The sequence below is a fragment of the Dendrobates tinctorius genome, unplaced genomic scaffold (genome assembly GCF_039654945.1).
Source record: "Dendrobates tinctorius isolate UK_male_01 unplaced genomic scaffold, ASM3965494v1 ptg000209l, whole genome shotgun sequence".
Classification (NCBI taxonomy): Eukaryota; Metazoa; Chordata; class Amphibia; order Anura; family Dendrobatidae; genus Dendrobates; species Dendrobates tinctorius.
Window position 1 is genome coordinate 7,983,892 of NW_027361876.1, and position 10,464 is coordinate 7,994,355.

Here is a 10,464-nt window from a genome sequence, read left to right on the forward strand (position 1 = left end):
GCCTCTGTCTCCACTCTGTCTCTAGTATTTCCCCTGACCTCCAACACCACCAGTTCCTGCTCACAGTTGCCGTCCACGCATTCAACACTTGTTCCTGTGTTCCTGGTGTTCTGTTACGTGAGCTGATCCCCCAATGTGTGTCCGGCACTGTCTCCTGCGCTGTCCACCTTCCCACTACAAGTGGTGGGAATGTGGACAGAGCAGGAGACATTGCCAGACACACATCAGGGGATCTGCTGACATTACAGAACCTCAGTAACACAGGAACACATGTGGATTGGGCAGACGGCTACTGTACGCATAAACTGGCGATGTTGGTGGTCAGGTGAAATCCTGGAAACAGAGTGGAGACAGATGCCTAATTGGAGCACGTTGACAGTCTGTTGTAGTCTACAACCTATATAATACTGCCACCAAGTAGGCCTCGGCCTACACCATGATTGTCCCTGGGCTCCAACACCGCCAGTTGGTGCTCGGAAGTGCTGTCCACACAGAAAAAAACACTTGTTCATGTGAAAGTGGGGTTCGGTAACGTCAGCTGATCCCCTGCTGTGTGTATGGCAAAGTGTCCTGCTCCCTCCAAAGTCAAAATACCTCCGATTTACACCTGGCTCCTAGTAGGCCTCAGCCTACACCATGATTGTACCTGGGCTCCAACAACGCCAGTTGGTGCTCGGAAGTGCTGTCCACACAGAAAAAAACACTCGTTCATGTGAAAGTGGGGGTCAGTAACGTCAGCTGATCCCCTGCTGTGTGGAGGGCAAACTGCTGCTGCCTCCAAATTGTAACTACTTTTGATTTAAACACTCTCTGATTTGGCCTCTGTCTCCACTCTGTCTCTAGTATTTCCCCTGACCTCCAACATCGCCAGTTCCTGCTCACAGTTGCCGTCCACGCATTCCACACTTGTTCCTGTGTTCCTGGTGTTCTGTTACGTGAGCTGATCCCCCAATGTGTGTCCGGCACTGTCTCCTGCGCTGTCCACCTTCCCACTACAAGTGGTGGGAATGTGGACAGAGCAGGAGACATTGCCAGACACACATCAGGGGATCTACTGACATTACAGAACCTCAGTAACACAGGAACACATGTGGATTGGGCAGACGGCTACTGTACGCATAAACTGGCGATGTTGGTGGTCAGGTGAAATCCTGGAAACAGAGTGGAGACAGATGCCTAATTGGAGCACGTTGACAGTCTGTTGTAGTCTACAACCTATATAATACTGCCACCAAGTAGGCCTCGGCCTACACCATGATTGTCCCTGGGCTCCAACATCACCAGTTGCAGCTCAGAAGTTTCGTTGGCACGGGTACTCCCTCCTGCCCAGCCTGGTTCCAGCACGCCAGCTGTTTCCGGGTAGTGTCAAGGTCACTTTGTCACCAATCCGTTGTCCTGTCGTCTTGCGGCAGGGTTAGCCAACTCTACGGTGCCTGCAGTTTAGGTGACTCCTATGTGGGCTGCGGGAACTGGCACTGAAGGCTGGATCCGTAGTGCCAATGGGACATGGACCCCCTGTAGGACTGTGGGTTTCGGTAACTGTGGCCGGCTTGCGGCCTGGCTACTTTGCTTTGGATGGGTACCTTCTGCTACCCTTCCGGGTGCCAGCACTGTCAGCTGGTTCTCGCCAGAGCCTTTGGCCTAGGTGCCTCCATCTCGGTATCCGAGGTCCAGCAACGTCAGCTGGTCCTTGGTAGTGCTTTTTAGCACAGGTATCTTCTGCTTAGTAACCGTGGTCCAGCACCGTCAGTTGGTTCTCAGTAGTGCCATTGGCTCTTGTACCTTCTGCTACCCATCCGGGTTCCAGCACTGTCAGCTGGTTCTCACCAGAGCCTTTGGCCTAGGTGCCTCCATCTCGGTATCCAAGGTCCAGCAACGTCAGCTGGTCCTTGGTAGTGGTTTCTAGCACAGGTACCTCCTGCATAGTAACCGGGGTCCAGCACCATCAGCTGTTCCTTAGTAGTGCCATTGGCTCTTGTTCCTTCTGCTGCCACTACGGGTTCCAGTACTGTCAGCTGGTTCTCGCCAGTTTCTCAGCCTTCTTGTACCTTCTGCTACATTTCCAAGATCAAGCTTTTTGAAATTATCTTTGGTAATCCTTATTGATCTCCATGACGATGACCCTGATGACGACGACCCTGAAGACCACACCAAAGAAGACCAGAAATATGACCCTAAATAATATGACCAAGAGGACAAAGAACATGAAGACAACCACCAAGATACAGAACAAAAGACAGAAGAGCAAGAAGCAGAAGGAGCAAAAGCAGAAGAACAGAAAGCAGAAGAACATTAAGCATAAGACTAAAAATCAGCATAGAAGATATCCAAATTATAAGCAGAAGAAGACTAAGCAGTAAATGGGGGTGAGTCTGTTCCTCCTCGTGGTGCCCCTGGAAAATGCCTGCTGCTGCAGGCCAAACTGAACGCGGACAAATACTGTTGTAAATCTTTTGTGACAGGCAGAACGTAAGGTGTAATCTTATAACTTTTATAGATAAGTCTTACAGGAATGCCTGTCACCATAAGAAAATGAAGAAAAAGAAGAATAGGAAGAAGATGAAGAAATAGCATATGAAAATTAATAATAGCTGAATAAGAAGAATATGAAGAATGGAAAAAAAAAATTAATGGGAAGAAGGTGAAGAAGAAGAAGATGAATAAGGTGAAGAAAAAGTTGATGAAAAAAATGCTACTGCTGCGGATCATGAAGGAGAAAGTGTGGGAGAAGTACAAAAGAAGGTGAAGAGCATGGAAGTTGTGAAACATACATATCTGACAAAATATAAAAAAGTTAACATAGTCAATATCTTTTTAACTCCGAACGTCTTGAAAAAAAAAATTGGAATTAATGCTATGCCATGTGATTTGAATAAACCACTATGCCTTTAATGTCTCCTCCACCTCCCACAATACATTCTACATGATTCTTATTTGTTTTCAATTATGTAGAATTAGCCAACAAGGAAATAAAGGGCTTTTTTTAATTCCGATACCGGAAGTCCCATTGACTTGAATGGGACTTCCGGTATCGGAATCGGCGATACCCGATATTTTTTTCGTATCGGGCGATACCATCCGATACAATATTTTTGGGTATCGAACGGTATCGCTCAACACTATTTATGAAACAAAAATTAAAATGACAGTTAAATTATAAGCATCATTTGTCCAAGAATAAGGCATTTATACTAAAAGAAACTATTCAAATCTATTTCATTAGTGAGGCTAAAGGAAGAGAGTATATTCAAGGAATAAATCCTTCTGAAGAAACAAGCAATCAGCATATTCACATTTGCCTAACTGATAAGCCAAAAATGTAGCAGGGATTTATTATTCTGATGTATTATTCAAAATAGGGTTTAATTAATTATTTGCAGGTCAATGGCCCTGATTCATGATGACCTATGATTTTCTCGCTGGTCTTGATGGGGGGCCAAGTTGGAGTAGTTGCTCCTTATTTGTTAGGAGAAACATGCCTCTTGATGAATCATGAGAGGCGGTTGTCTACAACTCTTGCTCCAGTCGCCATGAATTTGACAAGCAGTGGACCGCAACGCCCTGTCCTTCTCCAGCTGTGTCCAATTTGTCAGAACTTGGCAAAAATTGTGAGAAAATGCCTAAACCCCCAATCTTTCTGTTCAATCTCACAATGCATCAAAACATGCGACTTTTCAAAGCTTTTTTTTCACCAAAAATCTGGTGAAAGAGCTTTGATGGATAGCTCTCTTTATCTTTTGTGAAGTCAATAGAAATTTGAAATAGAAAAGAGCTTGTACGTACTCTGTTCAAGCTATACAGTATATGATAAAAAATACAATAGTGATATTCATGGAAATGATGCTTCATTTTAATAAGTCAATTGGAAAGTTGCTTATTTTTACAATTGCTTTCCCTTTAGATTGATCTTTTAAAATAGGAATAACCCTTCAATCTATGTAATACATAAGGAAGCCTTGAATTTAACCTCAAGATCATTTACATTCAACATTCACATTTCTGGAACTGTGTCCATGTTTATTCTGCATTGCATTTAAAGACCTGTGTGTATAAAGGGAATCAGCAAAATGTTCTTTTTGTAAAGGATTTGTACAGATTAAAGCCATTCTCTAAACCATGATAAGCAGCTGCTGGCTTTATAAGCAAAATCTAGGCATTATTCAGAGCAAAATCAGGTTTATGTTAAACAGAAATGTTTATGGCCTGATAAAAACTCATAATATAAGAGCTATTAGTGTCAATTTATTCTCTAATTGTTTCAGTGTATAGGATTAGATGTTGTCTAAAAGTCCCTTCTTCAATCCACTGGAAAATTAATGGAGCGAGTGATATGTTCTCTGCAGCTTCTGGCCATCATTCTGTTTCATAAATGTCATGAGCATCTGCAATATACACTCACTGGCCACTTTATTAGGTACACCTGTCCAACTGTGTGTTAAGACTTAATTTCTAATCTGCCAATCACATGGCGGCAACTCAGTGCATTTAGGCATGTAGACATGGTCAAGACAATGTCCTGCAGTTCAAACCGAGCATCAGTATGGGGAAGAAAGGTGATTTGAGTGCCTTTGAACGTGGCATGATTGTTGGTGCCAGAAGGGCTGGTCTGAGTATTTCAGAAACTGCTGATCTACTGGGATTTTCACGCACAACCATCTCTAGGGTTTACAGAGAATGGTCCGAAAAAGAAAAAAAATCCAGTGAGCGGCAGTTCTGTGGCCGGAAATGCCTTGTTGATGCCAGAGGTCAGAGGAGAATGGGCAGACTGGTTCGAGCTGATAGAAAGGCAACAGTGACTCAAATTGCCACCCGTTACAACCAAGGTAGGCAGAAGAGCATCTCTGAACGCACAGTGCGTCGAACTTTGAGGCAGATGGGCTACAGCAGCAGAAGACCACACCGGTTACCACTCCTCTCAGCTAAGAACAGGAAACTGAGGCTACAATTTGCACAAGCTCATCGAAATTGGACAGTAGAAGATTGGAAAAACGTTGCCTGGTCTGATGAGTCTCGATTTCTGCTGCGACATTCGGATGGTAGGGTCAGAATTTGGCGTAAACAACATGAAAGCATGGATCCATCCTGCCTTGTATCAACGGTTCAGGCTGGTGGTGGTGGTGTCATGGTGTGGGGAATTTTTTCTTGGCACTCTTTGGGCCCCTTGGTACCAATTGAGCATCGTTGCAACGCCACAGCCTACCTGAGTATTGTTGCTGACCATGTCCATCCCTTTATGACCACAATGTACCCAACATCTGATGGCTACTTTCAGCAGGATAATGCGCCATGTCATAAAGCTCGAATCATCTCAGATTGGTTTCTTGAACATGACAATGAGTTCACTGTACTCAAATGGCCTCCTCAGTCACCAGATCTCAATCCAATAGAGCATCTTTGGGATGTGGTGGAACGGGAGATTCGCATCAGGGATGTGCAGCCGACAAATCTGCGCCAACTGTGTGATGCCATCATGTCAATATGGTCCAAAATCTCTGAGGAATGCTTCCAGCACCTTGTTGAATCTCTGCCACGAAGAATTGAGGCAGTTCTGAAGGCAAAAGGGGGTCCAACCCGTTACTAGCATGGTGTACCTAATAAAGTGGCCAGTGAGTGTATATATTCCTAATTTCACATTTGACTGTAATTGTGGTAACCTTCTCATGCTGTGTGTGTAAGGTAAGAGTCTATAAAAACATCTGCATTAGGTGCACCACTTCTGTCTTAAAATAATGTCTAAGTAATAACCTAAACTTAGACTAGACAATTGAGATGAGCGATTTGATTCACAAGCCATCTCCTACCTGCAGGAATCGCATTTTCCACTGGCGGCATACCACTTTCCTGAGCGCTCCTGTGAGACTTTCTCTTACGATTTATCGGGAATTTTCCCCATATTTATCTTATGGAGTTTCTTCAATTAACATATTCTGTCTGATGAAGGTCGATAAAGACCGAAACGTTACATTTTGGATTATGCCATTTGAATAAAAACTTTTGAGCAGCTATCTAATTTGAGTGCCGGATATTCTATTCTTATTATATATAAGGGAGTGGTAACCCTTCATCCTGGCACCACCTATATGAAAAGGAGTGACGTGTCAACTTTAACCTGCAGGAATCGCTATAACCTCTTTTTGATTTGTATTCCCTTTGTGATGTCATCCTTGCATAGGAGAAGTTAGGAAGAGTTTTGCAGGACTCCTGTATGAAGACCACGGACTACCAATATGATCACTGGACTAGGGTCCTGCTAATTGATTCACTTATCTCTACTAGTCTATCTTAATGCAACAAATTTGTCGAAGACCATTTTTCTAGAAACTTTATAAAGCGTCTAATCAGACACCAAAGTCTAAAATTTTAAGTAATTGGAACATCTGAATTCTGTGTCTCAATTTAAAGCAAAATTGCGTAGCATATTAGGAGGTAAATACACTGGGTATGGAAAGTATTCAGACACCTTTACATTTTTCACTTTGTTTCATTTCAGCCATTTGGTAAATTCAAAAAAGTTCATTTTTTTCTCATTAATGTACACTCTGCGCCCCATCTTGAATGAAAAAAGCAGGGATGTAGACATTTTTGCAAATTTATTAAAAAAGAAAAACTGAAATATCACATGGTCATAAGTATTCAGACCCTTTGCTCAGTATTGAGTAGAAGCACCCTTTGAGCTAGTACTGCCATGAGTCTTCTTGGGAAGGATGAAACAAGTTTTCACACCTGGATTTGGTAATCCTCTGACATTCTTCCTTGCAGATTCTCTCCAGTTCCGTCAGGTTGGATGGTGAACGTTGGTGCACAGCCATTATCAGGTCTTGCCAGAGATGCTCAATTGGGTTTAGGTCAGGGCTCTGGCTGGGCCAGTCAAAAATGGTCACACAGTTGTTCTGAAGCCAATCCTTTGTTATTTTAGCTGTGTGCTTAGGGACATTGTCTTGTTGGAAGGTGAACCTTCGGCCAAGTCTGAGGTCCAGAGCACTCTGTTAGAAGTTTTCATCCAGGATTTCTCTGTACTTGGACACATTCATGTTTCATTCAATTGCAACCAGTCATCATGTCCCTGCAGCTGAAAAAGACCCCCATAGCATGATGCTGCCATCACCATGTTTCACTGTTGGGATTGTATTGGGAAGGTGATGAGCAGTGCCTGGTTTTCTCCACACATAACGCTTAGAATTATCACCAAAAAGTTCAATCTTCATCTCATCAGACTAAAGAATCTTATTTCTCATAGTCTGGAAGTCCTTCATGTGTTTTTTAGCAAACTCTATTTGGGTTTTCATATGTCTTGCGCTGAGGAGAGGCTTCAGTCGGGCCATTCTGCCATAAAGGCCCAACAGGTGGAGGGCTGCATTGATAGTTGACTTTGTGGAGCTTTCTCCCATCTCCCTACTGCATATGGAGATCTCAGCCACAATGATCTTGGGATTCTTCTTTACCTGTCTCACCAAGGCTCTTCACCTATGATTGCTCAGTTTGGCTGAACAACCATGTCTAGGAAGACTTTTGGTGGTCCCAAACTTTTTCCATTTAAGGATTATGGAGGCCACTGTGCTCTTAGGAACCTTGATAATTGCAGAAATTATTTTGTAACCTTGGCCAGATCTGTACCTTGCCACAATTCTGTCTCTGAGTTCCTTGGCCAGTTCCTTTGACCTCATGATTCTCATTTGGTGTGACATGCAGTGTGAGCTGTGAGGTCTTATATAGACAGATGAGTGCCTTTACAAATCAAGTCCTATCAGTTTAATTAAGCACAGCTGGACTCCAATGAAGGAGTAGAACCATCTCAAGGAGGATCACAAGGAAATGGACAGCATGTGACTTAAATATGAGTGTCTGAGCAAAGGGTCTCAATACTTATGACCATGTGATATTTCAGTTTTTCTTTTTTAATAAATTTGCAAATATTTCTACATTTCTGTTTTTTTTTTCAGTCAAGATGGGGTGCAGAGTGTACATTAACCCCTTCACCCCCAAGGGTGGTTTGCACGTTCATGACCGGGCCAATTTTTACAATTCTGACCACTGTACCTTTATGAGGTCATAACTCTGGAACGCTTCCATGGATCCCGGTGATTCTGACATTGTTTTCTCGTGACATATTGTACTTCATGTTAGTGGTAAAATTTCATTCAAATAACTTGCGTTTATTTGTGAGAAAAACGGAAATTTGGCGAAAATTTTGAAAATTTCGCAATTTTCCAACTTTGAATTTTTATGCCCTTAAATCACAGAGATACGGCACACAAAAAACTTGATATCTAACATTTCCCACATGTTTACTTTACATCAGCACAATTTTGGAACCAAAATTTTTTTTTGTTAGGAAGTTATAAGGGTTAAAAGTTGACCAGCGATTTCTCATTTTTACAACACCATTTTATTTTTAGGACCACATCACATTTGAAGCCACTTTGAGGGGACTATATGATAGAAAATACCCAAAAGTGACACCATTCTAAAAACTGCACCCCTTAAAGTGCTCAAAACCACATTCAAGAAGTTTATTAACCCTTTAGGTGCGTCACAGGAATTTTTTTGAATATTTAAAAAAAAATGAACATCTAACTTTTTTTCATAAAAAAAATACTTCAGGTTCAATTTTTTTTATTTTACCAAGGGTAACAGGAGAAATTGGACTGCAAAAGTTATTGTGCAATTTGTCCTGAGTACGCAGATACCTGATATGTGGGGGGGAACCACTGTTTCGGTGCATGGCAGAGCTCAGAATGGAAGGAGCGCCGTTTGACTTTTTCAATGCAAAATTGGCTGGAATTCAGATTGGACGCCATGTCACGTTTGGAGAGTCCCTGATGTACCTAAACAGTGGAAACCCCCTACAAGTGACCCCATTTTGGAAACTAGACCCCCCAAGGAACTTATCTAGATATGTGGTGAGAACTTTGAACCCACAAGGGCTTTACAGAAGTTTATAACGTACAGCGGTACAATTAAAAAATCATATTTTTTTCCACAAAAATGATCTTTTCACCCCAATTTTTATTTTCCCAAGGGTAACAGGACCCTAAAAGTTATTGTGCAATTTGTCCTGAGTACGCTGATACCCCACATGTGGGGGTAAACCACTATTTGGGCGCATGGCAGAGCTCGGAAGGGAAGCAGTGCCATTTGACGTTTTTGGCTGGAATTGAGATCGGACACCATGTCGCGTTTGGAAAACCCCTGATGTACCAAAACAGTGGAAACCCCCACAAATGACACCATTTTGGAAACTAGACCCCCTAAGGAACTTATCTAGATGTGTGGTGAGAACTTTGAACCCCCATGGGCTTCACAGAAGTTTATAACATAAAGCCATACAATTAAAAAATCATATTTTTTCCACAAAAATGATCTTTTCACCCTCAATTCTTATTTTTCCAAGGGTAACAGGAACCTAAAAGTTATTGTGCAATTTGTCATGAGTACGCTGATACTCCACATGTGGGGGTAAACTACTATTTGGGCGCATGGCAGAGCTCGGAAGGGAAGCAGCGCCATTTGACGTTTTTGGCTGGAATTGAGATCGGACACCATGTCGCGTTTGGAAAACCCCTGATGTACCAAAACAGTGGAAATCCCCCACAAATGACACCATTTTGGAAACTATACCCCCTAAGGAACTTATCTAGATGTGTGGTGAGAACTTTGAACCCCCATGGGCTTCACAGAAGTTTATAACATAAAGCCATACAATTAAAAAATCATATTTTTTCCACAAAAATGATCTTTTCACCCTCAATTCTTATTTTTCCAAGGGTAACAGGACCATAAAAGTTATTGTGCAATTTGTTCTGAGTACGCTGATACCCCACATGTGGGGGTAAACCACTATTTGGGCGCATGGCAGAGCTCGGAAGGGAAGCAGCGCCATTTGACGTTTTTGGCTGGAATTGAGATCGGACACCATGTCGCGTTTGGAAAACTCCTGATGTACCAAAACAGTGGAAACCCCCCACAAATGACACCATTTTGGAAACTAGACCCCCTAAGGAACTTATCTAGATGTGTGGTGAGTACTTTGACCCCCCCAGTGCTTCACAGAAGTTTATAATGCCCGGGCGTGAAAATAAATAATTCGTATTTTTTCCACAAACATGATGTTTAGTCACCATTTTTTTATTTTCCCAAGGGTACCAGGAGAAATTGGACCCCAAAAGTTGTTGTCCAATTTGTCCTGAGTATGCTGATACCCCATATGTGGGAGAAAACTACTGTATGGGCACACGTCAGGGCTCGGAAGGGAAGTAGTGACGTTTTGGAATGCAGACTTTGATGGAATGGTCTGCGGGTGTCATGTTGCCTTTGGAGAGCCCCTAATGTACCTAAACAGTGGAAACCCCCCACAAATGACACCATTTTGTAAACTAGACCCCCCAAGGAACTTATCTAGATGTGTGGTGAGCACTTTGAACCCCCCAGTGCTTCACAGAAGTTTATAACGCCCGGGCGTGAAAA